The 27,941-nt window shown below is 50.3% G+C and overlaps 2 non-coding genes across 2 annotated transcripts; both read right to left on the bottom strand.

Annotated features, from left to right (window-relative positions):
* Nucleotides 1–1,693: 1,693 nt before the first annotated feature.
* On the bottom strand, nt 1,694–1,780 carry TRNASTOP-UCA (transfer RNA opal suppressor (anticodon UCA)). Its single transcript has one exon. It is a non-coding gene; the product is annotated as a tRNA-Sec (tRNA).
* A 13,291-nt stretch (nt 1,781–15,071) lies between these two features.
* Nucleotides 15,072–15,157, bottom strand: TRNASTOP-UCA (transfer RNA opal suppressor (anticodon UCA)). Its single transcript has one exon. It is a non-coding gene; the product is annotated as a tRNA-Sec (tRNA).
* Nucleotides 15,158–27,941: the final 12,784 nt, after the last annotated feature.

Here is a 27,941-nt window from a genome sequence, read left to right as displayed (position 1 = left end):
TATGGTGAGATGGCTTAGGCTTGCTAGCAGGGCTAGCAATGCTGATTTGAGCATGGAGACGATGCATGGTGGTCTATGGTGAGGTGGCTTAGGCTAGCTAGCAGGGCTAGCAATGCTGACTTTGAGAGAGGAGATGATGAATGATGTTCTGTGGTGAGGCGGATTAGTCTAGCTAGCAGGGCTAGCAATTCTGACTTTCAGAGGGGAGATGATGAATGATGGCCTATGGTGAGGTGGCTTAGGCTAGGTAGCAGGGCTAGCAATGCTGACCTTGAGGGTGGAGATGATGAATGGTGGTCTATGGTGAGATGGCTTAGGCTAGTTAGCAGGGCTAGCAATGCTTATTTTGAGAGGGGAGATGACGAATGGTGGTCTGTGGTGAGGCGGCTTAGGCTAGCTAGCAATGCTAGCTATCGTGACTTTGAGAGGGGAGATGATGAATGGTGGTCTATGGTGAGGTGGCTTAGGCTAGCTAGCAGGGCTAGCAATGCTGACTTTGAGGGTGGAGATGATGAAAGGTGGTCTATGGTGAGATGGCTTAGGCTAGTTAGCAGGGCTAGCAATGCTTACTTTGAGAGGGGAGGTCATGAATGGTGGTCTGTAGTGGGGTGGCTTAGGCTTGCTAGCAGGCCTAGCAATGCTGACTTCGAAAGGGTAGATGATGAATGGTGGTCTATGGTGAGATGGCTTAGGCCAGCTAGCAGGGCTAGCAATGCTGACTTTGAGAGGGGAGATGATGAATGGTGGTCTATGGTGAGATGGCTTAGGTTAGCCATCAGGGCTAGCAATGCTGACTTTGAAGGTGGAGAGGATGAATGGTGGTCTCTGGTGAGATGGCTTAGGCTAGCTAGTAGGACTAGCAATGCTGACGTTGAGGGAGGAGATGAAAGGTGGTCTTTTGTGAGGTGGCTTAGGCTAGTTAACAGGTCTAGCAATGCTTACTTTGAGAGGGGAGGTGATGAATGGTGGTCTGTAGTGGGGTGGCTTAGGCTAGCTAGCAGGGCTAGCAATGCTGACTTCGAGAGTGTAGATGATGAATGGTGGTCTATGGTGAGATGGCTTAGGCTAGCTAGCAGGGCTAGCAATGCTGACTTTGAGAGGGGAGATGATGAATGATGGTCTATGGTGAGATGACTTAGGCTAGCTAGGAGGGCTAGCAATGCTGACTTTGAGGGCAGAGAGGATGAATGGTGGTCTGTGGTGAGATGGCTTAGGCTAGCTAGCAGGGCAAGCAAAGCTGACTTTTAGAGGGGAGATGATGAATGGTAGTCTATAGTGAGGGGGCTTAGGCTAGCTAGCAGGGCTAGCAACGCTGACTTTGAGGGTGGAGATGATGAATGGTGGTCTATGGTGAGCCCATGCAGTATCATCAGACATTGTTTGTGCAGGCAAAAACAGTGTATTCCCAGGAGGAGTAAGGGGGTGTGACCACATAGGTTATATCAAAGTGGGCCTGGTTATTTGCATTGTCAAAAAAGGTTAAAAGTGAAATCACATTGCTAATCCCCTGAAAAGGTGCTGCCTTCCTGTGCATCATCAGAAGAACTGCTGGCACCGCATGCTGTTAATCACTAGAGATGGGTATTCATGATTGGTACAATTCTTTTTTCTGTGATATAAATCTCGGCACTAAATGATTACTATGGACCCAACAAGATAAAAATTCTGATCACAGGAAAAAGAGAAACAAAACCACCCAGAAGGTGGAATTGAACCATTCTGTCGCTAAACAGCTACAGGTTTGAAGCCTGCACCCCAGACCACTGAGGCTCATCCAGGCAGTGGTGGAGCAGAACAACACCATATATATGTCACCTGTAAACAGTATCTCTAACTAATAGAGTGGGAAAGAAGCCTTTTGAACTGAATTAAACTGAGTTTCTGCTTCAGGTTTAGGACACCATTATTGATAACCTTAACTGTCCTGCTTTGATAGAAACAAATCAAGGAAAACGACGCCACTACTTGTATGTAAATCACTGCATGGACTTCTGGGTAACTTGGAAGGAGCTGCTGCTTCCTTGTATAATGTGGTCAAAGTACAGGCAATATGTTCTTCACATGTGGCGATGCTGGCAGCGCCTTGAAATCCCTGATGCTGATCCGTGGAATTATCTATGAACTGATTTATGTTTAGTATTAGTAGAGCACAGAGTTCACCACCAGGGTGGCCTCTTGGCACTTTGTGTGTATTGTACATAATGCATTTACAGGAATTATAACGTGTACACCTATCTGGGGAGCAGTAGAGGCTGTACAAGGGTGGGGGAGGTTGACAATCGCATGATCATTAGAGGAGGGGGAGCAGACTAGAGAAATCAGGGGAGCAGGGCTGGGGCTCCCCATTCAGTGGCAGCTATCTGCTGTTTTTGCTCTTTAAGCGCACACGCATCACGTTCTCCTCACTGTTTTTTTTCAGCATTTTTAACTAGAAATGTTGAGCACAGGGTAATAATAATTTCTTCTTTGTATCGCTCTTTAGCCAAAAGCGCTTTACAGAGATCAAGTTTATAAAACGATTTTTGCCCAATCGAAATTTGTGTTCATTTTATCGACCTCGGAATGATGAGAGGCGGAGCTGACCTTCCAGGGATTCACAGCAGCTTCCTGCAAATTGCAGCAGCGAGCGCTCAACCTGCTGAGCTATCTCACCAGCTGCCCAGTACATGGGGAACGGTAGTGATATTACCGCTAAAACACTAGAGGTGGTGGAAGGAAGAATGAGAGGCAAGTGGGCAATGTGAGGCAAGGCTGTGAATATACATTATCCCGTTAGATTCCACACACACCCAGCTGAGTGTCCTCGAGCCACCGCTGTGGGTGCTGCTGGGGTGGAAGGGTGAACACCTGCTGGAGATCTTCAGTAGAGTGCAGAACTGCATTGAGGAGGTGCAGGAAGTCAAATGCCCTCAGGGTAAAGGGGTTCCTTCCACTTGAGAGCAAAGCAAAGGGCCTACATCTGGAAGCCGTGCAAGGCAATACTGGAGTTTTGAGGCAATGCTGACTTTGAGAGTGTAGGTGATGAATGGTGGTCTGTGGTGAGGTCTCTTAGGCTAGCTAGCAGGGCTAGCAATGCTGACTTCGAGCGTGGAGATGATGAATGGTGGTCTATGGTGATATGGATTATGCTAGCTAGCAGGGCTAGCATTGCTGATTTGAGCGTGGAGATGATGCATGGTGGTCTATGGTGAGGTGGCTTAGGCTAGCTAGCAGGACTAGCAATGCTGATCTTGAGAGGGCAGGTGATGAATGGTGTTCTGTGGTGAGGGGCTTAGGCTATCTAGCAGGGCTAGCAATACTGACCTTGAGAGGGGAGGTGATGAATGGTGGTCTGTGGCGAGGCACTTAGGCTAGCTAGCAGGGCTAGCAATGCTGACTTTGAGAGTGTAGGTGATGAATGATGTTATGTGGTGAGGCGGTTTAGGCTAGCTAGCAGGGCTAGCAATTCTGACTTTGAGAGGGGAGATGATGAATCGTGGCCTATGGTGAGGTGGCTTTGGCTAGCTAGCAGGGCTACCAATGCTGACTTTGAGAGGGGAGATGATGAATGGTGGTCTATGGTGAGATGGCTTAGTTTAGCCATCAGGGCTAGCAATGCTGACTTTGAGGGTGGAGACGATGAATGGTGGTCTATGGAGAGGTGGCTTAGGCTAGCTCGCAGGACTAGCAATGCTGAACTTGAGAGGGCAGGTGATGAATGGTGTTCTGTGGTGAGGGGTTTAGGCTATCTAGCAGGGCTAGCAATACTGACCTTGAGAGGGGAGGTGATGAATGGTGGTCTGTGGTGTGGCACTTAGGCTAGCTAGCAGGGCTAGCAATGCTGACTTTGAGAGTGTAGGTGATGAATGGTGGTCTGTGGTGAGGTCTCTTATTCTAGCTAGCAGGGCTAGCAATGCTGACTTCGAGCGTGGAGATGATGAATGGTGGTCTATGGTGAGGTGGCCTGCTGACTTTGAGAGGGGAGATGATGAATGGTGGTCTATGGTGAGATGGATTATGCTAGCTAGCAGGGCTAGCACTGCTGATTTGAGCGTGGAGATGATGCATGGTGGTCTATGGTGAGGTGGCTTAGGCTAGCTAGCAGGGCTAGCACTGCTGATTTGAGCGTGAAGATGATGCATGGTGGTCTATGGTGAGGTGGCTTAGGCTAGCTAGCAGGGCTAGCAATGCTGACTTTGAGAGAGGAGATGATGAATGATGGTATGTGGTGAGGCGGTTTAGGCTAGCTAGCAGGGCTAGCAATTCTGACTTTGAGAGGGGAGATGATGAATGGTGGCCTATGGTGAGGTGGCTTAGGCTAGCTAGCAGGGCTAGCAATGCTGACTTTGAGGTTGGAGATGATGAGTGGTGGTCTATGGTGAGATGGCTTAGGCTAGCTAGCAGGGCTAGCAATGCTGAACTTGAGAGGGGAGATGAAGAATGGTGGTCTGTGGTGAGGCGGCTTAGGCTATCTAGCAGGGCTAGCAATACTGACCTTGAGAGGGGAGGTGATGAATGGTGGTCTGTGGTGTGGCACTTAGGCTAGCAGGCAGGGCTAGCAATGCTGACTTTGAGAGTGTAGGTGATGAATGGTGGTCTGTGGTGAGGTCTCTTAGGCTAGCTAGCAGGGCTAGCAATGCTGACTTCGAGCGTGGAGATGATGAATGGTGGTCTATGGTGAGGTGGCCTGCTGACTTTGAGAGGGGAGATGATGAATGGTGGTCTATGGTGAGATGGATTATGCTAGCTAGCAGGGCTAGCACTGCTGATTTGAGCGTGGAGATGATGCATGGTGGTCTATGGTGAGGTGGCTTAGGCTAGCTAGCAGGGCTAGCACTGCTGATTTGAGCGTGAAGATGGTGCATGGTGGTCTATGGTGAGGTGGCTTAGGCTAGCTAGCAGGGCTAGCAATGCTGACTTTGAGAGAGGAGATGATGAATGATGGTATGTGGTGAGGCGGTTTAGGCTAGCTAGCAGGGCTAGCAATTCTGACTTTGAGAGGAGGGTGATGAATGGTGGCCTATGGTGAGGTGGCTTAGGCTAGCTAGCAGGGCTAGCAATGCTGACTTTGAGGTTGGAGATGATGAATGGTGGTCTATGGTGAGATGGCTTAGGCTAGTTAGCAGGGCTAGCAATGATTTCTTTGAGAGGGGAGATGAAGAATGGTGGTCTGTGGTGAGGCGTCTTAGGCTAGCTAGCAGGGCTAGCAATTGTGACTTTGAGAGGGGAGATGATGAATGGTGGTCTATGGTGAGGTGGCTTAGGATAGCTAGCAGGGCTAGCAATTCTGACTTTGGGGGTGGAGATGATGAATGGTGGTCTATGGTGAGATGGCCTAGGCTAGTTAGCTGGGCTAGCAATGCTTGCTTTGAGAGGGGAGGTGATGAATGGTGGTCTGTAGTGGGGTGGCTTAGGCTTGCTAGCAGGGCTAGCAATGCTGACTTCGAGAGGGTAGATGATGAATGGTGGTCTGTGGTTAGGTGGCTTACACTAGCTAGCAGGGCTAGCAATGCTGACCTTGAGAGGGGAGGTGATGAATGGTGGTCTGTGGAGAGGCACCTAGGCTACCTAGCAGGGCCAGCAATGCTGACTTTGAGAGGGGAGGTGATGAATGGTGGTCTGTGGTGAGGTGGCTTAGGCTAGCTAGCAGGGCTAGCAATGCTGACTTTGAGCGTGGAGATGATGAATGGTGGTCTATGGTGAGGTGGCCTGCTGACTTTGAGAGGGGAGATGATGAATGGTGGTCTGTAGTGGGGTGGCTAAGGCTTGCTAGCAGGGCTAGCAATGCTTACTTTGAGAGGGGAGGTGATGAATGGTGGTCTGTAGTGGGGTGGCTTAGGCTTGCTAGCAGGGCTAGCAATGCTGACTTCGAGAGGGTAGATGATGAATGGTGGTCTATGGTGAGATGGCTTAGGCTAGCTAGCAGGGCTAGCAATGCTGACTTTGAGGGTGGAGATGATGAATGGTGTTCTGTGGTGAGGCGCTTAGGCTAGCTAGCAGGGCTAGCAATGCAGACTTTGAGAGGGGGGTGATGAAAGGTGGTCTGTGGTTAGGTGGCTTACACTAGCTAGCAGAACTAGTAATGCTGACCTTGAGAAGGGAGGTGATGAATGGTGGTCTGTGGAGAGGCACTTAGGCTACCTAGCAGGGCCAGCAATGCTGACTTTGAGAGGGGAGGTGATGAATGGTGGTCTGTGGTGAGGTGGCTTAGGCTAGCTAGCAGGCCTAGCAATGCTGACTTTGAGCGTGGAGATGATGAATGGTGGTCTATGGTGAGATGGCTTAGGCTAGCTAGCAGGGCTTGCAATGCTGACTTTGAGAGAGGAGATGATGAATGATGGTCTGTGGTGAGGCGGATTAGGCTAGTTAGCAGGGCTAGCAATGCTTACTTTGAGAGGGGAGAACACAAATGGTGGTCTGTGGTGAGGCAGCTTAGGCTATCTAGCAGGGCTAGTAATTGTGACTTTGAGAGGGGAGATGATGAATGGTGATCTATCATGAGGTGGCTTAGGCTAGCTAGCAGGGCTAGCCATTCTGACTTTGAGAGGGGAGATGATGAATGGTGGTCTATGGTGAGATGGCTTAGTTTAGCCATCAAGGCTAGCAATGCTGACTTTGAGGGTGGAGAGGATGAATGGTGGTCTATGGTGAGGTGCTTAGGCTAGCTAGCAGGACTAGCAATGCTTACTTTGAGAGGGGAGGTGATGAATGGTGGTCTGTAGTGGAGTGGCTTAGGCTTGCTAGCAGGCCTAGCAATGCTGACTTCGAGAGGGTAGATGATGAATGGTGGTCTATGGTGAGATGGTTTAGGCCAGCTAGCAGGACTAGCAATGCTGACTTTGAGAGGGAGATGATGAATGGTGGTCTATGGTGAGATGGCTTAGGTTAGCCATCAGGGATAGCAATGCTGACTTTGAGAGTGGAGAGGATGAATGGTGGTCTGTGGTGGGATGGCTTAGGCTAGCTAGTAGGACTAGCAATGCTGACGTTGAGGGTGGAGATGAAAGGTGGTCTTTTGTGAGGTGGCTTAGGCTAGTTAACAGGGCTAGCAATGCTTACTTTGAGAGGGGAGGTGATGAATGGTGGTCTGTAGTGGGGTGGCTTAGGCTAGCTAGCAGGGCTAGCAATGCTGACTTCGAGAGTGTAGATGATGAATGGTGGTCTATGGTGAGATGGCTTAGGCTAGCTAGCAGGGCTAGCAATGCTGACTTTGAGAGGGGAGATGATGAATGGTGGTCTATGGTGAGATGACTTAGGCTAGCTAGGAGGGCTAGCAACGCTGACTTTGAGGGCGGAGAGGATGAATGGTGGTCTGTGGTGAGATGGCTTAGGCTAGCTAGTAGGACTAGCAATGCTGATGTTGAGGGTGGAGTTGAATGGTGGTCTGTGGTGAGGTGGCTTAGGCTAGCTAGTAGGACTAGCAATGCTGACGTTGAGGGTGGAGATGAAAGGTGGTCTTTTGTGAGGTGGCTTAGGCTAGTTAGCAGGGCTAGAAATGTTGACTTTGAGAGGAAAGATGATGAATGGTGGTCTATGGTGAGATGGCTTAGGCCAGCTAGCAGGGCTAGCAATGCTGACTTTGAGAGTGGAGATGATGAATGGTGGTCTATGGTGAGATGGCTTAGGTTAGCCTTCAGGGCTAGCAATGCTGACTTTGAGGGTGAAGAGGATGAATGGTGGTCTGTGGTGAGATGGCTTAGGCTAGCTAGTAGTACTAGCAATGCTGACGTTGAGGGTGGAGATGAAAGGTGGTCTTTTGTGAGGTGGCTTAGGCTAGTTAACAGGGCCTGCAATACTTACTTTGAGAGGGGAGGTGATGAATTGTGGTCTGTAGTGGGGTGGCTTAGGCTAGCTAGCAGGGCTAGCAAAGCTGACTTCGAGAGTGTAGATGATGAATGGTGGTCTATGGTGAGGTGGCTTAGGCTAGCTAGCAGGGCTAGCAATGCTGAGTTTGAGAGGGGAGATGAAGAATGGTGGTCTATGATGAGATGACTTAGGCTAGATAGGAGGGCTAGCAACGCTGACTTTGAGGGCAGAGAGGATGAATGGTGGTCTGTGGTGAGATGGCTTAGGCTAGCTAGTAGGACTAGCAATGCTGATGTTGAGGGTGGAGTTGAATGGTGGTCTGTGGTGAGGTGGCTTAGGCTAGCTAGCAGGGCTAGCAATGCTGACTTTGAGAGGGGAGATGACGAATGGTGGTCTATAGCCAGATGGCTTATGCTAGTTAGCAGGGCTAGAAATGCTGACTTTGAGAGGGGAGATGATGAATGGTGGTCAATGGTCAGATGGCTTAATCTAGTTAGCATTGCTAGCAATGCTGACTTTGAGAGGGGGAGATGATGAATGGTGGTCTATGGTGAGGTGGCTTAGGCTAGCTAGCAGGACTAGCAATGCTGACCTTGAGAGGGGAGATGATGAATGATGGTCTGTGGTGAGGCGGATTAGGCTAGCTAGCAGGGCTAGCAATTCTGACTTTCAGAGGGGAGATGATGAATGTTGGCCTATGGTGAGGTGGTTTAGGCTAGCTAGCAGGCCTAGCAATGCTGACTTTGAGGATGGAGATGATGAATGGTGGTCTATGGTGAGATGGCTTAGGCTAGTTAGCAGGGCTAGCAATGCTTATTTTGAGAGGGGAGATGACGAATGGTGGTCTGTGGTGAGGCGGCTTAGGCTAGCTAGCAATGCTAGCAATTGTGACTTTGAGAGGGGAGATGATGAATGGTGGTCTATGGTGAGGTGGCTTAGGCTAGCTAGCAGGGCTAGCAATGCTGACTTTGAGCGTGGAGATGATGAATGGTGGTCTATGCTGAGGTGGCCTGCTGACTTTGGGAGGGGAGATGATGAATGGTGGTCTATGGTGAGATGGCTTAGGCTAGCTAGCAGGGCTAGCACTGCTGATTTGAGCGTGGAGACGATGCATGGTGGTCTATGGTGAGGTGGCTTCGGCTAGCTAGCAGGGCTAGCAATGCTGACTTTGAGAGAGGAGGTGATGAATGATGGTATGTGGTGAGGCGGTTTAGGCTAGCTAGCAGGGCTAGCAATTCTGACTTTGAGAGGAGGGTGATGAATGGTGGCCTATGGTGAGGTGGCTTAGGCTAGCTAGCAGGGCTAGCAATGCTGACTTTTAGGTTGGAGATGATGAATGGTGGTCTATGGTGAGATGGCTTAGGCTAGTTAGCAGGGCTAGCAATGATTTCTTTGAGAGGGGAGATGAAGAATGGTGGTCTGTGGTGAGGCGTCTTAGGCTAGCTAGCAGGGCTAGCAATTGTGACTTTGAGAGGGGAGATGATGAATGGTGGTCTATGGTGAGGTGGCTTAGGATAGCTAGCAGGGCTAGCAATTCTGACTTTGGGGGTGGAGATGATGAATGGTGGTCTATGGTGAGATGGCCTAGGCTAGTTAGCTGGGCTAGCAATGCTTGCTTTGAGAGGGGAGGTGATGAATGGTGGTCTGTAGTGGGGTGGCTTAGGCTTGCTAGCAGGGCTAGCAATGCTGACTTCGAGAGGGTAGATGATGAATGGTGGTCTGTGGAGAGGCACCTAGGCTACCTAGCAGGGCCAGCAATGCTGACTTTGAGAGGGGAGGTGATGAATGGTGGTCTGTGGTGAGGTGGCTTAGGCTTGCTAGCAGGGCTAGCAATGCTGACTTTGAGCGTGGAGATGATGAATGGTGGTCTATGGTGAGGTGGCCTGCTGACTTTGAGAGGGGAGATGATGAATGGTGGTCTGTAGTGGGGTGGCTAAGGCTTGCTAGCAGGGCTAGCAATGCTTACTTTGAGAGGGGAGGTGATGAATGGTGGTCTGTAGTGGGGTGGCTTAGGCTTGCTAGCAGGGCTAGCAATGCTGACTTCGAGAGGGTAGATGATGAATGGTGGTCTATGGTGAGATGGCTTAGGCTAGCTAGCAGGGCTAGCAATGCTGACTTTGAGGGTGGAGATGATGAATGGTGTTCTGTGGTGAGGCGCTTAGGCTAGCTAGCAGGGCTAGCAATGCAGACTTTGAGAGGGGGGTGATGAAAGGTGGTCTGTGGTTAGGTGGCTTACACTAGCTAGCAGAGCTAGTAATGCTGACCTTGAGAAGGGAGGTGATGAATGGTGGTCTGTGGAGAGGCACTTAGGCTACCTAGCAGGGCCAGCAATGCTGACTTTGAGAGGGGAGGTGATGAATGGTGGTCTGTGGTGAGGTGGCTTAGGCTAGCTAGCAGGCCTAGCAATGCTGACTTTGAGCGTGGAGATGATGAATGGTGGTCTATGGTGAGGTGGCCTGCTGACTTTGAGAGGGGAGATGATGAATGGTGGTCTATGGTGAGATGGCTTAGGCTAGCTAGCAGGGCTTGCAATGCTGACTTTGAGAGAGGAGATGATGAATGATGGTCTGTGGTGAGGCGGATTAGGCTAGTTAGCATGGCTAGCAATGCTTACTTTGAGAGGGGAGAACACGAATGGTGGTCTGTGGTGAGGCAGCTTAGGCTATCTAGCAGGGCTAGTAATTGTGACTTTGAGAGGGGAGATGATGAATGGTGATCTATCATGAGGTGGCTTAGGCTAGCTAGCAGGGCTAGCCATTCTGACTTTGAGAGGGGAGATGATGAATGGTGGTCTATGGTGAGATGGCTTAGTTTAGCCATCAAGGCTAGCAATGCTGACTTTGAGGGTGGAGAGGATGAATGGTGGTCTATGGTGAGGTGCTTAGGCTAGCTAGCAGGACTAGCAATGCTTACTTTGAGAGGGGAGGTGATGAATGGTGGTCTGTAGTGGGGTGGCTTAGGCTTGCTAGCAGGCCTAGCAATGCTGACTTCGAGAGGGTAGATGATGAATGGTGGTCTATGGTGAGATGGTTTAGGCCAGCTAGCAGGACTAGCAATGCTGACTTTGAGAGGGAGATGATGAATGGTGGTCTATGGTGAGATGGCTTAGGTTAGCCATCAGGGATAGCAATGCTGACTTTGAGGGTGGAGAGGATGAATGGTGGTCTGTGGTGGGATGGCTTAGGCTAGCTAGTAGGACTAGCAATGCTGACGTTGAGGGTGGAGATGAAAGGTGGTCTTTTGTGAGGTGGCTTAGGCTAGTTAACAGGGCTAGCAATGCTTACTTTGAGAGGGGAGGTGATGAATGGTGGTCTGTAGTGGGGTGGCTTAGGCTAGCTAGCAGGGCTAGCAATGCTGACTTCGAGAGTGTAGATGATGAATGGTGGTCTATGGTGAGATGGCTTAGGCTAGCTAGCAGGGCTAGCAATGCTGACTTTGAGAGGGGAGATGATGAATGGTGGTCTATGGTGAGATGACTTAGGCTAGCTAGGAGGGCTAGCAACGCTGACTTTGAGGGCGGAGAGGATGAATGGTGGTCTGTGGTGAGATGGCTTAGGCTAGCTAGTAGGACTAGCAATGCTGATGTTGAGGGTGGAGTTGAATGGTGGTCTGTGGTGAGGTGGCTTAGGCTAGCTAGTAGGACTAGCAATGCTGACGTTGAGGGTGGAGATGAAAGGTGGTCTTTTGTGAGGTGGCTTAGGCTAGTTAGCAGGGCTAGAAATGTTGACTTTGAGAGGAAAGATGATGAATGGTGGTCTATGGTGAGATGGCTTAGGCCAGCTAGCAGGGCTAGCAATGCTGACTTTGAGAGGGGAGATGATGAATGGTGGTCTATGGTGAGATGGCTTAGGTTAGCCTTCAGGGCTAGCAATGCTGACTTTGAGGGTGAAGAGGATGAATGGTGGTCTGTGGTGAGATGGCTTAGGCTAGCTAGTAGGACTAGCAATGCTGACGTTGAGGGTGGAGATGAAAGGTGGTCTTTTGTGAGGTGGCTTAGGCTAGTTAACAGGGCCTGCAATACTTACTTTGAGAGGGGAGGTGATGAATTGTGGTCTGTAGTGGGATGGCTTAGGCTAGCTAGCAGGGCTAGCAAAGCTGACTTCGAGAGTGTAGATGATGAATGGTGGTCTATGGTGAGGTGGCTTAGGCTAGCTAGCAGGGCTAGCAATGCTGAGTTTGAGAGGGGAGATGAAGAATGGTGGTCTATGATGAGATGACTTAGGCTAGATAGGAGGGCTAGCAACGCTGACTTTGAGGGCAGAGAGGATGAATGGTGGTCTGTGGTGAGATGGCTTAGGCTAGCTAGTAGGACTAGCAATGCTGATGTTGAGGGTGGAGTTGAATGGTGGTCTGTGGTGAGGTGGCTTAGGCTAGCTAGCAGGGCTAGCAATGCTGACTTTGAGAGGGGAGATGACGAATGGTGGTCTATAGCCAGATGGCTTATGCTAGTTAGCAGGGCTAGAAATGCTGACTTTGAGAGGGGAGATGATGAATGGTGGTCAATGGTCAGATGGCTTAATCTAGTTAGCATTGCTAGCAATGCTGACTTTGAGAGGGGGAGATGATGAATGGTGGTCTATGGTGAGGTGGCTTAGGCTAGCTAGCAGGACTAGCAATGCTGACCTTGAGAGGGGAGATGATGAATGATGGTCTGTGGTGAGGCGGATTAGGCTAGCTAGCAGGGCTAGCAATTCTGACTTTCGGAGGGGAGATGATGAATGTTGGCCTATGGTGAGGTGGTTTAGGCTAGCTAGCAGGCCTAGCAATGCTGACTTTGAGGATGGAGATGATGAATGGTGGTCTATGGTGAGATGGCTTAGGCTAGTTAGCAGGGCTAGCAATGCTTATTTTGAGAGGGGAGATGACGAATGGTGGTCTGTGGTGAGGCGGCTTAGGCTAGCTAGCAATGCTAGCAATTGTGACTTTGAGAGGGGAGATGATGAATGGTGGTCTATGGTGAGGTGGCTTAGGCTAGCTAGCAGGGCTAGCAATGCTGACTTTGAGCGTGGAGATGATGAATGGTGGTCTATGGTGAGGTGGCCTGCTGACTTTAGGAGGGGAGATGATGAATGGTGGTCTATGGTGAGATGGCTTAGGCTAGCTAGCAGGGCTAGCACTGCTGATTTGAGCGTGGAGACGATGCATGGTGGTCTATGGTGAGGTGGCTTCGGCTAGCTAGCAGGGCTAGCAATGCTGACTTTGAGAGAGGAGGTGATGAATGATGGTCTGTGGTGAGGCGGATTAGTCTAGCTAGCTGGGCTAGCAATTCTGACTTTCAGAGGGGAGATGATGAATGGTGGCCTATGGTGAGGTGGCTTAGGCTAGGTAGCAGGGCTAGCAATGCTGACCCTGAGGGTGGAGGTGATGAATGGTTGTCTATGGTGAGATGGCTTAGGCTAGTTAGCAGGGCTAGCAATGCTTATTTTGAGAGGGGAGATGACGAATGGTGGTCTGTGGTGAGGCGGCTTAGGCTAGCTAGCAATGCTAGCAATTGTGACTTTGAGAGGGGAGATGATGAATGGTGGTCTATGGTGAGGTGGCTTAGGCTAGCTAGCAGGGCTAGCAATGCTGACTTTGAGAGGGGAGATGATGAAAGGTGGTCTATGGTGAGATGGCTTAGGCTTGCTAGCAGGGCTAGCACTGCTGATTTGAGCATGGAGACGATGCATGGTGGTCTATGGTGAGGTGGCTTAGGCTAGCTAGCAGGGCTAGCAATGCTGACTTTGAGAGAGGAGATGATGAATGATGTTCTGTGGTGAGACGGATAAGTCTAGCAAGCAGGGCTAGCAATTCTGACTTTCAGAGGGGAGATGATGAATGATGGCCTATGGTGAGGTGGCTTAGGCTAGGTAGCAGGGCTAGCAATGCTGACCTTGAGGGTGGAGATGATGAATGGTGGTCTATGGTGAGATGGCTTAGGCTAGTTAGCAGGGCTAGCAATGCTTATTTTGAGAGGGGAGATGACGAATGGTGGTTGGTGAGGCGGCTTAGGCTAGCTAGCAATGCTAGCTATCGTGACTTTGAGAGGGGAGATGATGAATGGTGGTCTATGGTGAGGTGGCTTAGGCTAGCTAGCAGGGCTAGCAATGCTGACTTTGAGGGTGGAGATGATGAAAGGTGGTCTATGGTGAGATGGCTTAGGCTAGTTAGCAGGGCTAGCAATGCTTACTTTGAGAGGGGAGGTCATGAATGGTGGTCTGTAGTGGGGTGGCTTAGGCTTGCTAGCAGGCCTAGCAATGCTGACTTCGAAAGGGTAGATGATGAATGGTGGTCTATGGTGAGATGGCTTAGGCCAGCTAGCAGGGCTAGCAATGCTGACTTTGAGAGGGGAGATGATGAATGGTGGTCTATGGTGAGATGGCTTAGGTTAGCCATCAGGGCTAGCAATGCTGACTTTGAAGGTGGAGAGGATGAATGGTGGTCTCTGGTGAGATGGCTTAGGCTAGCTAGTAGGACTAGCAATGCTGACGTTGAGGGAGGAGATGAAAGGTGGTCTTTTGTGAGGTGGCTTAGGCTAGTTAACAGGTCTAGCAATGCTTACTTTGAGAGGGGAGGTGATGAATGGTGGTCTGTAGTGGGGTGGCTTAGGCTAGCTAGCAGGGCTAGCAATGCTGACTTCGAGAGTGTAGATGATGAATGGTGGTCTATGGTGAGATGGCTTAGGCTAGCTAGCAGGGCTAGCAATGCTGACTTTGAGAGGGGAGATGATGAATGATGGTCTATGGTGAGATGACTTAGGCTAGCTAGGAGGGCTAGCAATGCTGACTTTGAGGGCAGAGAGGATGAATGGTGGTCTGTGGTGAGATGGCTTAGGCTAGCTAGCAGGGCTAGCAATGCTGATGTTGAGGGTGGAGTTGAATGGTGGTCTGTGGTGAGGTGGCTTAGGCTAGCTAGTAGGACTAGCAATGCTGACGTTGAGGGTGGAGATGATGAATGGTGGTCTATGGTGAGCCCATGCAGTATCATCAGACATTGTTTGTGCAGGCAAAAACAGTGTATTCCCAGGAGGAGTAAGGGGGTGTGACCACATAGGTTATATCAAAGGGGGCCTGGTTATTTGCATTGTCAAAAAAAGTTAAAAGTGAAATCACATTGCTAATCCCCTGAAAAGGTGCTGCCTTCCTGTGCATCATCAGAAGAACTGCTGGCACCGCATGCTGTTAATCACTAGAGATGGGTATTTATGATTGGTACAATTCTTTTTTCTGTGATATAAATCCAGGCACTAAATGATTACCATGGACCCAAGATAAAAATGCTGATCACAGGAAAAAGAAACACATATCCGCCCAGAAGGTGGAATTGAACCACTCTGTCCTAAACAGCTACAGGTTTGAAGCCTGCACCCCAGACCACTGAGGCTCATCCGGGCAGTGGTGGAGCAGAACAACACCATATATATGTCACCTGTAAACAGTATCTCTAACTAATAGAGTGGGAAAGAAGCCTTTTGAACTGAATTAAACTGAGTTTCTGCTTCAGGTTTAGGACACCATTATTGATAACCTTAACTGTCCTGCTTTGATAGAAACAAATCAAGGAAAACGACGCCACTACTTGTATGTAAATCACTGCATGGACTTCTGGGTAACTTGGAAGGAGCTGCTGCTTCCTTGTATAATGTGGTCAAAGTACAGGCAATATGTTCTTCACATGTGGCGATGCTGGCAGCGCCTTGAAATCCCTGATGCTGATCCGTGGAATTATCTATGAACTGATTTATGTTTAGTATTAGTAGAGCACAGAGTTCACCACCAGGGTGGCCTCTTGGCACTTTGTGTGTATTGTACATAATGCATTTACAGGAATTATAACGTGTACACCTATCTGGGGAGCAGTAGAGGCTGTACAAGGGTGGGGGAGGTTGACAATCGCATGATCATTAGAGGAGGGGGAGCAGACTAGAGAAATCAGGGGAGCAGGGCTGGGGCTCCCCATTCAGTGGCAGCTATCTGCTGTTTTTGCTCTTTAAGCGCACACGCATCACGTTCTCCTCACTGTTTTTTTCAGCATTTTTAACTAGAAATGTTGAGCACAGGGTAATAATAATTTCTTCTTTGTATCGCTCTTTAGCCAAAAGCGCTTTACAGAGATCAAGTTTATAAAACGATTTTTGCCCAATCGAAATTTGTGTTCATTTTATCGACCTCGGAATGATGAGAGGCGGAGCTGACCTTCCAGGGATTCACAGCAGCTTCCTGCAAATTGCAGCAGCGAGCGCTCAACCTGCTGAGCTATCTCACCAGCTGCCCAGTACATGGGGAACGGTAGTGATATTACCGCTAAAACACTAGAGGTGGTGGAAGGAAGAATGAGAGGCAAGTGGGCAATGTGAGGCAAGGCTGTGAATATACATTATCCCGTTAGATTCCACACACACCCAGCTGAGTGTCCTCGAGCCACCGCTGTGGGTGCTGCTGGGGTGGAAGGGTGAACACCTGCTGGAGATCTTCAGTAGAGTGCAGAACTGCATTGAGGAGGTGCAGGAAGTCAAATGCCCTCAGGGTAAAGGGGTTCCTTCCACTTGAGAGCAAAGCAAAGGGCCTACATCTGGAAGCCGTGCAAGGCAATACTGGAGTTTTGAGGCAATGCTGACTTTGAGAGTGTAGGTGATGAATGGTGGTCTGTGGTGAGGTCTCTTAGGCTAGCTAGCAGGGCTAGCAATGCTGACTTCGAGCGTGGAGATGATGAATGGTGGTCTATGGTGATATGGATTATGCTAGCTAGCAGGGCTAGCATTGCTGATTTGAGCGTGGAGATGATGCATGGTGGTCTATGGTGAGGTGGCTTAGGCTAGCTAGCAGGACTAGCAATGCTGATCTTGAGAGGGCAGGTGATGAATGGTGTTCTGTGGTGAGGGGCTTAGGCTATCTAGCAGGGCTAGCAATACTGACCTTGAGAGGGGAGGTGATGAATGGTGGTCTGTGGTGAGGCACTTAGGCTAGCTAGCAGGGCTAGCAATGCTGACTTTGAGAGTGTAGGTGATGAATGATGTTATGTGGTGAGGCGGTTTAGGCTAGCTAGCAGGGCTAGCAATTCTGACTTTGAGAGGGGAGATGATGAATCGTGGCCTATGGTGAGGTGGCTTTGGCTAGCTAGCAGGGCTACCAATGCTGACTTTGAGAGGGGAGATGATGAATGGTGGTCTATGGTGAGATGGCTTAGTTTAGCCATCAGGGCTAGCAATGCTGACTTTGAGGGTGGAGACGATGAATGGTGGTCTATGGAGAGGTGGCTTAGGCTAGCTCGCAGGACTAGCAATGCTGAACTTGAGAGGGCAGGTGATGAATGGTGTTCTGTGGTGAGGGGTTTAGGCTATCTAGCAGGGCTAGCAATACTGACCTTGAGAGGGGAGGTGATGAATGGTGGTCTGTGGTGTGGCACTTAGGCTAGCTAGCAGGGCTAGCAATGCTGACTTTGAGAGTGTAGGTGATGAATGGTGGTCTGTGGTGAGGTCTCTTATTCTAGCTAGCAGGGCTAGCAATGCTGACTTCGAGCGTGGAGATGATGAATGGTGGTCTATGGTGAGGTGGCCTGCTGACTTTGAGAGGGGAGATGATGAATGGTGGTCTATGGTGAGATGGATTATGCTAGCTAGCAGGGCTAGCACTGCTGATTTGAGCGTGGAGATGATGCATGGTGGTCTATGGTGAGGTGGCTTAGGCTAGCTAGCAGGGCTAGCACTGCTGATTTGAGCGTGAAGATGATGCATGGTGGTCTATGGTGAGGTGGCTTAGGCTAGCTAGCAGGGCTAGCAATGCTGACTTTGAGAGAGGAGATGATGAATGATGGTATGTGGTGAGGCGGTTTAGGCTAGCTAGCAGGGCTAGCAATTCTGACTTTGAGAGGGGAGATGATGAATGGTGGCCTATGGTGAGGTGGCTTAGGCTAGCTAGCAGGGCTAGCAATGCTGACTTTGAGGTTGGAGATGATGAGTGGTGGTCTATGGTGAGATGGCTTAGGCTAGCTAGCAGGGCTAGCAATGCTGAACTTGAGAGGGGAGATGAAGAATGGTGGTCTGTGGTGAGGCGGCTTAGGCTATCTAGCAGGGCTAGCAATACTGACCTTGAGAGGGGAGGTGATGAATGGTGGTCTGTGGTGTGGCACTTAGGCTAGCAGGCAGGGCTAGCAATGCTGACTTTGAGAGTGTAGGTGATGAATGGTGGTCTGTGGTGAGGTCTCTTAGGCTAGCTAGCAGGGCTAGCAATGCTGACTTCGAGCGTGGAGATGATGAATGGTGGTCTATGGTGAGGTGGCCTGCTGACTTTGAGAGGGGAGATGATGAATGGTGGTCTATGGTGAGATGGATTATGCTAGCTAGCAGGGCTAGCACTGCTGATTTGAGCGTGGAGATGATGCATGGTGGTCTATGGTGAGGTGGCTTAGGCTAGCTAGCAGGGCTAGCACTGCTGATTTGAGCGTGAAGATGGTGCATGGTGGTCTATGGTGAGGTGGCTTAGGCTAGCTAGCAGGGCTAGCAATGCTGACTTTGAGAGAGGAGATGATGAATGATGGTATGTGGTGAGGCGGTTTAGGCTAGCTAGCAGGGCTAGCAATTCTGACTTTGAGAGGAGGGTGATGAATGGTGGCCTATGGTGAGGTGGCTTAGGCTAGCTAGCAGGGCTAGCAATGCTGACTTTGAGGTTGGAGATGATGAATGGTGGTCTATGGTGAGATGGCTTAGGCTAGTTAGCAGGGCTAGCAATGATTTCTTTGAGAGGGGAGATGAAGAATGGTGGTCTGTGGTGAGGCGTCTTAGGCTAGCTAGCAGGGCTAGCAATTGTGACTTTGAGAGGGGAGATGATGAATGGTGGTCTATGGTGAGGTGGCTTAGGATAGCTAGCAGGGCTAGCAATTCTGACTTTGGGGGTGGAGATGATGAATGGTGGTCTATGGTGAGATGGCCTAGGCTAGTTAGCTGGGCTAGCAATGCTTGCTTTGAGAGGGGAGGTGATGAATGGTGGTCTGTAGTGGGGTGGCTTAGGCTTGCTAGCAGGGCTAGCAATGCTGACTTCGAGAGGGTAGATGATGAATGGTGGTCTGTGGTTAGGTGGCTTACACTAGCTAGCAGGGCTAGCAATGCTGACCTTGAGAGGGGAGGTGATGAATGGTGGTCTGTGGAGAGGCACCTAGGCTACCTAGCAGGGCCAGCAATGCTGACTTTGAGAGGGGAGGTGATGAATGGTGGTCTGTGGTGAGGTGGCTTAGGCTAGCTAGCAGGGCTAGCAATGCTGACTTTGAGCGTGGAGATGATGAATGGTGGTCTATGGTGAGGTGGCCTGCTGACTTTGAGAGGGGAGATGATGAATGGTGGTCTGTAGTGGGGTGGCTAAGGCTTGCTAGCAGGGCTAGCAATGCTTACTTTGAGAGGGGAGGTGATGAATGGTGGTCTGTAGTGGGGTGGCTTAGGCTTGCTAGCAGGGCTAGCAATGCTGACTTCGAGAGGGTAGATGATGAATGGTGGTCTATGGTGAGATGGCTTAGGCTAGCTAGCAGGGCTAGCAATGCTGACTTTGAGGGTGGAGATGATGAATGGTGTTCTGTGGTGAGGCGCTTAGGCTAGCTAGCAGGGCTAGCAATGCAGACTTTGAGAGGGGGGTGATGAAAGGTGGTCTGTGGTTAGGTGGCTTACACTAGCTAGCAGAACTAGTAATGCTGACCTTGAGAAGGGAGGTGATGAATGGTGGTCTGTGGAGAGGCACTTAGGCTACCTAGCAGGGCCAGCAATGCTGACTTTGAGAGGGGAGGTGATGAATGGTGGTCTGTGGTGAGGTGGCTTAGGCTAGCTAGCAGGCCTAGCAATGCTGACTTTGAGCGTGGAGATGATGAATGGTGGTCTATGGTGAGATGGCTTAGGCTAGCTAGCAGGGCTTGCAATGCTGACTTTGAGAGAGGAGATGATGAATGATGGTCTGTGGTGAGGCGGATTAGGCTAGTTAGCAGGGCTAGCAATGCTTACTTTGAGAGGGGAGAACACAAATGGTGGTCTGTGGTGAGGCAGCTTAGGCTATCTAGCAGGGCTAGTAATTGTGACTTTGAGAGGGGAGATGATGAATGGTGATCTATCATGAGGTGGCTTAGGCTAGCTAGCAGGGCTAGCCATTCTGACTTTGAGAGGGGAGATGATGAATGGTGGTCTATGGTGAGATGGCTTAGTTTAGCCATCAAGGCTAGCAATGCTGACTTTGAGGGTGGAGAGGATGAATGGTGGTCTATGGTGAGGTGCTTAGGCTAGCTAGCAGGACTAGCAATGCTTACTTTGAGAGGGGAGGTGATGAATGGTGGTCTGTAGTGGAGTGGCTTAGGCTTGCTAGCAGGCCTAGCAATGCTGACTTCGAGAGGGTAGATGATGAATGGTGGTCTATGGTGAGATGGTTTAGGCCAGCTAGCAGGACTAGCAATGCTGACTTTGAGAGGGAGATGATGAATGGTGGTCTATGGTGAGATGGCTTAGGTTAGCCATCAGGGATAGCAATGCTGACTTTGAGAGTGGAGAGGATGAATGGTGGTCTGTGGTGGGATGGCTTAGGCTAGCTAGTAGGACTAGCAATGCTGACGTTGAGGGTGGAGATGAAAGGTGGTCTTTTGTGAGGTGGCTTAGGCTAGTTAACAGGGCTAGCAATGCTTACTTTGAGAGGGGAGGTGATGAATGGTGGTCTGTAGTGGGGTGGCTTAGGCTAGCTAGCAGGGCTAGCAATGCTGACTTCGAGAGTGTAGATGATGAATGGTGGTCTATGGTGAGATGGCTTAGGCTAGCTAGCAGGGCTAGCAATGCTGACTTTGAGAGGGGAGATGATGAATGGTGGTCTATGGTGAGATGACTTAGGCTAGCTAGGAGGGCTAGCAACGCTGACTTTGAGGGCGGAGAGGATGAATGGTGGTCTGTGGTGAGATGGCTTAGGCTAGCTAGTAGGACTAGCAATGCTGATGTTGAGGGTGGAGTTGAATGGTGGTCTGTGGTGAGGTGGCTTAGGCTAGCTAGTAGGACTAGCAATGCTGACGTTGAGGGTGGAGATGAAAGGTGGTCTTTTGTGAGGTGGCTTAGGCTAGTTAGCAGGGCTAGAAATGTTGACTTTGAGAGGAAAGATGATGAATGGTGGTCTATGGTGAGATGGCTTAGGCCAGCTAGCAGGGCTAGCAATGCTGACTTTGAGAGTGGAGATGATGAATGGTGGTCTATGGTGAGATGGCTTAGGTTAGCCTTCAGGGCTAGCAATGCTGACTTTGAGGGTGAAGAGGATGAATGGTGGTCTGTGGTGAGATGGCTTAGGCTAGCTAGTAGGACTAGCAATGCTGACGTTGAGGGTGGAGATGAAAGGTGGTCTTTTGTGAGGTGGCTTAGGCTAGTTAACAGGGCCTGCAATACTTACTTTGAGAGGGGAGGTGATGAATTGTGGTCTGTAGTGGGGTGGCTTAGGCTAGCTAGCAGGGCTAGCAAAGCTGACTTCGAGAGTGTAGATGATGAATGGTGGTCTATGGTGAGGTGGCTTAGGCTAGCTAGCAGGGCTAGCAATGCTGAGTTTGAGAGGGGAGATGAAGAATGGTGGTCTATGATGAGATGACTTAGGCTAGATAGGAGGGCTAGCAACGCTGACTTTGAGGGCAGAGAGGATGAATGGTGGTCTGTGGTGAGATGGCTTAGGCTAGCTAGTAGGACTAGCAATGCTGATGTTGAGGGTGGAGTTGAATGGTGGTCTGTGGTGAGGTGGCTTAGGCTAGCTAGCAGGGCTAGCAATGCTGACTTTGAGAGGGGAGATGACGAATGGTGGTCTATAGCCAGATGGCTTATGCTAGTTAGCAGGGCTAGAAATGCTGACTTTGAGAGGGGAGATGATGAATGGTGGTCAATGGTCAGATGGCTTAATCTAGTTAGCATTGCTAGCAATGCTGACTTTGAGAGGGGGAGATGATGAATGGTGGTCTATGGTGAGGTGGCTTAGGCTAGCTAGCAGGACTAGCAATGCTGACCTTGAGAGGGGAGATGATGAATGATGGTCTGTGGTGAGGCGGATTAGGCTAGCTAGCAGGGCTAGCAATTCTGACTTTCAGAGGGGAGATGATGAATGTTGGCCTATGGTGAGGTGGTTTAGGCTAGCTAGCAGGCCTAGCAATGCTGACTTTGAGGATGGAGATGATGAATGGTGGTCTATGGTGAGATGGCTTAGGCTAGTTAGCAGGGCTAGCAATGCTTATTTTGAGAGGGGAGATGACGAATGGTGGTCTGTGGTGAGGCGGCTTAGGCTAGCTAGCAATGCTAGCAATTGTGACTTTGAGAGGGGAGATGATGAATGGTGGTCTATGGTGAGGTGGCTTAGGCTAGCTAGCAGGGCTAGCAATGCTGACTTTGAGCGTGGAGATGATGAATGGTGGTCTATGCTGAGGTGGCCTGCTGACTTTGGGAGGGGAGATGATGAATGGTGGTCTATGGTGAGATGGCTTAGGCTAGCTAGCAGGGCTAGCACTGCTGATTTGAGCGTGGAGACGATGCATGGTGGTCTATGGTGAGGTGGCTTCGGCTAGCTAGCAGGGCTAGCAATGCTGACTTTGAGAGAGGAGGTGATGAATGATGGTATGTGGTGAGGCGGTTTAGGCTAGCTAGCAGGGCTAGCAATTCTGACTTTGAGAGGAGGGTGATGAATGGTGGCCTATGGTGAGGTGGCTTAGGCTAGCTAGCAGGGCTAGCAATGCTGACTTTTAGGTTGGAGATGATGAATGGTGGTCTATGGTGAGATGGCTTAGGCTAGTTAGCAGGGCTAGCAATGATTTCTTTGAGAGGGGAGATGAAGAATGGTGGTCTGTGGTGAGGCGTCTTAGGCTAGCTAGCAGGGCTAGCAATTGTGACTTTGAGAGGGGAGATGATGAATGGTGGTCTATGGTGAGGTGGCTTAGGATAGCTAGCAGGGCTAGCAATTCTGACTTTGGGGGTGGAGATGATGAATGGTGGTCTATGGTGAGATGGCCTAGGCTAGTTAGCTGGGCTAGCAATGCTTGCTTTGAGAGGGGAGGTGATGAATGGTGGTCTGTAGTGGGGTGGCTTAGGCTTGCTAGCAGGGCTAGCAATGCTGACTTCGAGAGGGTAGATGATGAATGGTGGTCTGTGGAGAGGCACCTAGGCTACCTAGCAGGGCCAGCAATGCTGACTTTGAGAGGGGAGGTGATGAATGGTGGTCTGTGGTGAGGTGGCTTAGGCTTGCTAGCAGGGCTAGCAATGCTGACTTTGAGCGTGGAGATGATGAATGGTGGTCTATGGTGAGGTGGCCTGCTGACTTTGAGAGGGGAGATGATGAATGGTGGTCTGTAGTGGGGTGGCTAAGGCTTGCTAGCAGGGCTAGCAATGCTTACTTTGAGAGGGGAGGTGATGAATGGTGGTCTGTAGTGGGGTGGCTTAGGCTTGCTAGCAGGGCTAGCAATGCTGACTTCGAGAGGGTAGATGATGAATGGTGGTCTATGGTGAGATGGCTTAGGCTAGCTAGCAGGGCTAGCAATGCTGACTTTGAGGGTGGAGATGATGAATGGTGTTCTGTGGTGAGGCGCTTAGGCTAGCTAGCAGGGCTAGCAATGCAGACTTTGAGAGGGGGGTGATGAAAGGTGGTCTGTGGTTAGGTGGCTTACACTAGCTAGCAGAGCTAGTAATGCTGACCTTGAGAAGGGAGGTGATGAATGGTGGTCTGTGGAGAGGCACTTAGGCTACCTAGCAGGGCCAGCAATGCTGACTTTGAGAGGGGAGGTGATGAATGGTGGTCTGTGGTGAGGTGGCTTAGGCTAGCTAGCAGGCCTAGCAATGCTGACTTTGAGCGTGGAGATGATGAATGGTGGTCTATGGTGAGGTGGCCTGCTGACTTTGAGAGGGGAGATGATGAATGGTGGTCTATGGTGAGATGGCTTAGGCTAGCTAGCAGGGCTTGCAATGCTGACTTTGAGAGAGGAGATGATGAATGATGGTCTGTGGTGAGGCGGATTAGGCTAGTTAGCATGGCTAGCAATGCTTACTTTGAGAGGGGAGAACACGAATGGTGGTCTGTGGTGAGGCAGCTTAGGCTATCTAGCAGGGCTAGTAATTGTGACTTTGAGAGGGGAGATGATGAATGGTGATCTATCATGAGGTGGCTTAGGCTAGCTAGCAGGGCTAGCCATTCTGACTTTGAGAGGGGAGATGATGAATGGTGGTCTATGGTGAGATGGCTTAGTTTAGCCATCAAGGCTAGCAATGCTGACTTTGAGGGTGGAGAGGATGAATGGTGGTCTATGGTGAGGTGCTTAGGCTAGCTAGCAGGACTAGCAATGCTTACTTTGAGAGGGGAGGTGATGAATGGTGGTCTGTAGTGGGGTGGCTTAGGCTTGCTAGCAGGCCTAGCAATGCTGACTTCGAGAGGGTAGATGATGAATGGTGGTCTATGGTGAGATGGTTTAGGCCAGCTAGCAGGACTAGCAATGCTGACTTTGAGAGGGAGATGATGAATGGTGGTCTATGGTGAGATGGCTTAGGTTAGCCATCAGGGATAGCAATGCTGACTTTGAGGGTGGAGAGGATGAATGGTGGTCTGTGGTGGGATGGCTTAGGCTAGCTAGTAGGACTAGCAATGCTGACGTTGAGGGTGGAGATGAAAGGTGGTCTTTTGTGAGGTGGCTTAGGCTAGTTAACAGGGCTAGCAATGCTTACTTTGAGAGGGGAGGTGATGAATGGTGGTCTGTAGTGGGGTGGCTTAGGCTAGCTAGCAGGGCTAGCAATGCTGACTTCGAGAGTGTAGATGATGAATGGTGGTCTATGGTGAGATGGCTTAGGCTAGCTAGCAGGGCTAGCAATGCTGACTTTGAGAGGGGAGATGATGAATGGTGGTCTATGGTGAGATGACTTAGGCTAGCTAGGAGGGCTAGCAACGCTGACTTTGAGGGCGGAGAGGATGAATGGTGGTCTGTGGTGAGATGGCTTAGGCTAGCTAGTAGGACTAGCAATGCTGATGTTGAGGGTGGAGTTGAATGGTGGTCTGTGGTGAGGTGGCTTAGGCTAGCTAGTAGGACTAGCAATGCTGACGTTGAGGGTGGAGATGAAAGGTGGTCTTTTGTGAGGTGGCTTAGGCTAGTTAGCAGGGCTAGAAATGTTGACTTTGAGAGGAAAGATGATGAATGGTGGTCTATGGTGAGATGGCTTAGGCCAGCTAGCAGGGCTAGCAATGCTGACTTTGAGAGGGGAGATGATGAATGGTGGTCTATGGTGAGATGGCTTAGGTTAGCCTTCAGGGCTAGCAATGCTGACTTTGAGGGTGAAGAGGATGAATGGTGGTCTGTGGTGAGATGGCTTAGGCTAGCTAGTAGGACTAGCAATGCTGACGTTGAGGGTGGAGATGAAAGGTGGTCTTTTGTGAGGTGGCTTAGGCTAGTTAACAGGGCCTGCAATACTTACTTTGAGAGGGGAGGTGATGAATTGTGGTCTGTAGTGGGATGGCTTAGGCTAGCTAGCAGGGCTAGCAAAGCTGACTTCGAGAGTGTAGATGATGAATGGTGGTCTATGGTGAGGTGGCTTAGGCTAGCTAGCAGGGCTAGCAATGCTGAGTTTGAGAGGGGAGATGAAGAATGGTGGTCTATGATGAGATGACTTAGGCTAGATAGGAGGGCTAGCAACGCTGACTTTGAGGGCAGAGAGGATGAATGGTGGTCTGTGGTGAGATGGCTTAGGCTAGCTAGTAGGACTAGCAATGCTGATGTTGAGGGTGGAGTTGAATGGTGGTCTGTGGTGAGGTGGCTTAGGCTAGCTAGCAGGGCTAGCAATGCTGACTTTGAGAGGGGAGATGACGAATGGTGGTCTATAGCCAGATGGCTTATGCTAGTTAGCAGGGCTAGAAATGCTGACTTTGAGAGGGGAGATGATGAATGGTGGTCAATGGTCAGATGGCTTAATCTAGTTAGCATTGCTAGCAATGCTGACTTTGAGAGGGGGAGATGATGAATGGTGGTCTATGGTGAGGTGGCTTAGGCTAGCTAGCAGGACTAGCAATGCTGACCTTGAGAGGGGAGATGATGAATGATGGTCTGTGGTGAGGCGGATTAGGCTAGCTAGCAGGGCTAGCAATTCTGACTTTCGGAGGGGAGATGATGAATGTTGGCCTATGGTGAGGTGGTTTAGGCTAGCTAGCAGGCCTAGCAATGCTGACTTTGAGGATGGAGATGATGAATGGTGGTCTATGGTGAGATGGCTTAGGCTAGTTAGCAGGGCTAGCAATGCTTATTTTGAGAGGGGAGATGACGAATGGTGGTCTGTGGTGAGGCGGCTTAGGCTAGCTAGCAATGCTAGCAATTGTGACTTTGAGAGGGGAGATGATGAATGGTGGTCTATGGTGAGGTGGCTTAGGCTAGCTAGCAGGGCTAGCAATGCTGACTTTGAGCGTGGAGATGATGAATGGTGGTCTATGGTGAGGTGGCCTGCTGACTTTGGGAGGGGAGATGATGAATGGTGGTCTATGGTGAGATGGCTTAGGCTAGCTAGCAGGGCTAGCACTGCTGATTTGAGCGTGGAGACGATGCATGGTGGTCTATGGTGAGGTGGCTTCGGCTAGCTAGCAGGGCTAGCAATGCTGACTTTGAGAGAGGAGGTGATGAATGATGGTCTGTGGTGAGGCGGATTAGTCTAGCTAGCTGGGCTAGCAATTCTGACTTTCAGAGGGGAGATGATGAATGGTGGCCTATGGTGAGGTGGCTTAGGCTAGGTAGCAGGGCTAGCAATGCTGACCCTGAGGGTGGAGGTGATGAATGGTTGTCTATGGTGAGATGGCTTAGGCTAGTTAGCAGGGCTAGCAATGCTTATTTTGAGAGGGGAGATGACGAATGGTGGTCTGTGGTGAGGCGGCTTAGGCTAGCTAGCAATGCTAGCAATTGTGACTTTGAGAGGGGAGATGATGAATGGTGGTCTATGGTGAGGTGGCTTAGGCTAGCTAGCAGGGCTAGCAATGCTGACTTTGAGAGGGGAGATGATGAAAGGTGGTCTATGGTGAGATGGCTTAGGCTTGCTAGCAGGGCTAGCACTGCTGATTTGAGCATGGAGACGATGCATGGTGGTCTATGGTGAGGTGGCTTAGGCTAGCTAGCAGGGCTAGCAATGCTGACTTTGAGAGAGGAGATGATGAATGATGTTCTGTGGTGAGACGGATAAGTCTAGCAAGCAGGGCTAGCAATTCTGACTTTCAGAGGGGAGATGATGAATGATGGCCTATGGTGAGGTGGCTTAGGCTAGGTAGCAGGGCTAGCAATGCTGACCTTGAGGGTGGAGATGATGAATGGTGGTCTATGGTGAGATGGCTTAGGCTAGTTAGCAGGGCTAGCAATGCTTATTTTGAGAGGGGAGATGACGAATGGTGGTTGGTGAGGCGGCTTAGGCTAGCTAGCAATGCTAGCTATCGTGACTTTGAGAGGGGAGATGATGAATGGTGGTCTATGGTGAGGTGGCTTAGGCTAGCTAGCAGGGCTAGCAATGCTGACTTTGAGGGTGGAGATGATGAAAGGTGGTCTATGGTGAGATGGCTTAGGCTAGTTAGCAGGGCTAGCAATGCTTACTTTGAGAGGGGAGGTCATGAATGGTGGTCTGTAGTGGGGTGGCTTAGGCTTGCTAGCAGGCCTAGCAATGCTGACTTCGAAAGGGTAGATGATGAATGGTGGTCTATGGTGAGATGGCTTAGGCCAGCTAGCAGGGCTAGCAATGCTGACTTTGAGAGGGGAGATGATGAATGGTGGTCTATGGTGAGATGGCTTAGGTTAGCCATCAGGGCTAGCAATGCTGACTTTGAAGGTGGAGAGGATGAATGGTGGTCTCTGGTGAGATGGCTTAGGCTAGCTAGTAGGACTAGCAATGCTGACGTTGAGGGAGGAGATGAAAGGTGGTCTTTTGTGAGGTGGCTTAGGCTAGTTAACAGGTCTAGCAATGCTTACTTTGAGAGGGGAGGTGATGAATGGTGGTCTGTAGTGGGGTGGCTTAGGCTAGCTAGCAGGGCTAGCAATGCTGACTTCGAGAGTGTAGATGATGAATGGTGGTCTATGGTGAGATGGCTTAGGCTAGCTAGCAGGGCTAGCAATGCTGACTTTGAGAGGGGAGATGATGAATGATGGTCTATGGTGAGATGACTTAGGCTAGCTAGGAGGGCTAGCAATGCTGACTTTGAGGGCAGAGA

This window comes from Ambystoma mexicanum, chromosome 13 (genome assembly GCF_040938575.1).
Source record: "Ambystoma mexicanum isolate Mex_15411 chromosome 13, UKY_AmexF1_1, whole genome shotgun sequence".
In the NCBI taxonomy this organism is placed as follows: Eukaryota; Metazoa; Chordata; class Amphibia; order Caudata; family Ambystomatidae; genus Ambystoma; species Ambystoma mexicanum.
The sequence above is the reverse complement of the archived record's forward strand: the minus strand, read 5'-3'. Positions and strand labels throughout refer to the sequence as shown.